Source organism: Salvelinus sp. IW2-2015, linkage group LG4q.2 (genome assembly GCF_002910315.2).
Source record: "Salvelinus sp. IW2-2015 linkage group LG4q.2, ASM291031v2, whole genome shotgun sequence".
NCBI classification, from domain to species: domain Eukaryota; kingdom Metazoa; phylum Chordata; class Actinopteri; order Salmoniformes; family Salmonidae; genus Salvelinus; species Salvelinus sp. IW2-2015.
In genome coordinates this window covers 26,563,558-26,566,827 of record NC_036843.1, presented here as the reverse complement: position 1 = coordinate 26,566,827, position 3,270 = coordinate 26,563,558, and positions in this window count along the sequence as shown.

Here is a 3,270-nt window from a genome sequence, read left to right as displayed (position 1 = left end):
ACGGTCCTGAGGAGAGGAGTTGGGTTCCATCTCGGGACGTGCTGGACCGTTCGTTGATTGATGATTTCCTCCGTTGCCGCCAGGGTTCCTCCTCGAGTGCGCCAGGAGGCGCTCGGTGAGTGGGGGGTACTGTCATGTTTTGTATTTATTTTCATGTCTTGTCCCTGTGCTTCCCTCTGCTGGTCTTATTAGGTTCTTTCCCTCTTTCTCTCTCTCTCTCTCCTCCTTCCTCTCTCCCTCTCCCGCTCTCTCTCTCTATCGTTCCGTTCCTGCTCCCAGCTGTTTCTCATTCTCCTAACGACCTCATTTACTCCTTTCACACCTGTCCCCTATTTTGCCCTCTGATTAGAGTCCCTATTTCTCCCTCTGTTTTCCGCTTCTGTCCTTGTCGGATTCTTGTTTGATGTTTGCTGTCCTGTGTCCTTGTTCCGCCCTGTCGTGTTTTTGCCTGGAATAAAGACTCTGTTTCTTTAAGTCGCTTTTGGGTCCGCATTAATCAGCATAACAAATTCCACAAATTAACTTTTAAGAAGGCACACCTGTTAATTTAAATGCATTCCAGGTGACTACCTCATGAAGCTGGTTGAGAGAATGCCAAGAGTGTGGAACGGGTGGCTATTTGAATAATCTCAAATATAAAATATATTTTGATTTGGTTAATACTTTTTTGGTTACTACATGATTCCATATGTGTTATTTCATAGTTTTGATGTCTTCACTATTATTCTACAAAATAGAAAATAGTAAAATAAAGAAAAACCCTTGAATGAGTAGGTGTTCTAAAACTTTTGACCGGTAGTGTATGTGTTCCTTTTGTCCACTTGGGAAAGGGCAGTCTGGAGTGCAATAGAGATTGCATCATCTGTGGATCTGTTGGGGCGGTATGCAAATTGGAGTGGGTCTAGGGTTCCTGGGATAATAGTGTTGATGTGAGCCATGACCTGCCTTTCAAAGCACTTCATGGCTACAGATGTGAGTGCTATGGGTCAGTAGACATTTAGGCATGTTACCTTGGTGTTCTTGGACACAGGGACTATGGTGGTCTGCTTGAAACATGTTGGTATTACAGACTTGGTCAGGGACAGGTTGAAAATGTCAGTGAAGACACTTGCCAGTTGGTCAGCGCATGCTCGAAGTACACGTCCTGGTAATCCGTCTGGCCCTGCGGCCTTATGAATGTTGACCTGTTTAAAGGTCTTACTCACATCGGCTACAGAGAGCGTGATCACACAGTCGTCCAGAACAGCTGATGCTCTTATGCATGCTTCAGTGTTGCTTGCCTCGAAGCGAGCTTAGAAGTTATTTAGCTCGTCTGGTAGGCTCGTGTCACTGGGCAGCTCGCCGCAGTGCTTCCCTTTGTAGTCCGTAATAGTTTGCAAGCCCTGCTACATCCGACGAGTGTTGGAGTCGGTGTAGTACAATTCAATCTTAGTCCTGTATAGAGTCCCGCTCCTTGAATGCGGCAGCTCTACCCTTTAGCTCAGTGTGGATGTTGCCTGTAATCAATGGCTTCTGTTTGGGATATTTACGTATGGTTACTGTGGGGACGACGTCATCGATGCACTTATTGATGAAGCCAGTGACTGATGTGGTTTATTCCTCAATGCCATCGGAAGAATCCCGGAACATATTCCAGTCTGTGTTAGCAAAACAGTCCTGTAGCTTAGCATCTGCGTCATCTGACCACTTCCTTATTGAGCGAGTCACTGGTACTTCCTGCTTTAGATTTTGCTTATAAGCAGGGATCAGGAGGATAGAGACATGGTCAGATTTGCCAAATGGAGGGCGAGGGAGAGTATTGTACGTGTCTCTGTGTGTGGAGTAAAGGTGATCTAGAGTTGTTTCCCCCTCTGGTTGCACCTTTAACATGCTGGTATAAATTAGGTAAAACCGATTTAAGTTTGCCTGCATTAAAGAAGTCCCTGGCCACTAGGAGCGCCACCTCTGGATGAGCATTTTCTTGTTTTCTTATGGTCTTATACAGCTTGTTGAGTGCCGTCTTAGTGCCAGCATCGGTTTGTGGTGGTAAATAAATAATAAATAAATAATAAATCTTTGTCCGGTACGTGGTGAGTAATCGCTGTCCTGATGTCCAGAAGCTCTTTTCGGTCATAAGAGACGGTGGCAGAAACATTGTGTACAAAACAAGTTACAAATAACGCAAAAAAACACACAATAGCACAATTGGTTAGGAGCCTGTAAAACGGCAGCCATCTCCACCAGCGCCATTTACAATATACATGTGTAGATTGAGGAGGAAAAAATACAATTTCATCCATTTTGAAATCAGGCTGTAATCTAAAACAATGTGTAAAAAGTCAAGGGGTCTGGATACTTTCTGAATACACTCTATGTAAACAGATAAATACAGTGCCTTCAGAGAGTATTCATACCACTTCACTTTTTCCACATTTTGTTGGGTTACAGCCTGATTTCAAAATGGATGAAATAAAAAAAATCTATCTCAGCCAGCTATACACAATACCCCACAATGACAAAGTGAAGAAAAAAACTCTAAATGTTTGCACATTTATTGAAAATGAAATAAAGAAATATCTAATTTACATAAGTATTCACACCCCTGAGTCAATACATGTTAGAAACACCTTTGGCAGTGATTACAGCTGAGACACTTTCTGGTTAACATGCTGACCAGACCGGACACGTCGCGTGCGCGAGCGTCGCAAAATAAATGTAGAAACCCATGTTATTCAATTATTGCACTGCTTGCGCGCGCCAACGAACGTCTGCGACACCAAGGGCTAAAATAGATGCCGTTCCTATTTCTGACGCAGATCGCGCTGCAAGTCCTGCCTCTCCCATCTCCTCATTGGTTTATAGAAGCAGGTACCCACGTGGGCGGATCTCTACTCTGACAATTAATCCACATATAAAACGGCCAACCGAATCCTTTCTAGTCATCTCTCCTCCTTCCAGGCTTTTTCAACGTTTAAATTATATGGTGATCGCATCTAAACTTTCATTGTATTACCACGACTACCGGCAAAACAGTTTGTCTTTCTATCACCCACGTGGGTATAACCAACGAGGAGATGGCACGTGGGTATCCGACAAACACCACTCTAGCTCTGTCACCTTTCACCGCATATGTGGAAGTGAGACATCGTGGGATGCGGTGGATTGAGACGCATCCAATGCAAAAAAAACAGATATAACTAGCTTATACTGACACATTGTTATGGGGATTTTCTTTATTATGCTCATTTGATTTCTGCGGGGGCGCGGACATCGACTACAGGGGTTTTAACT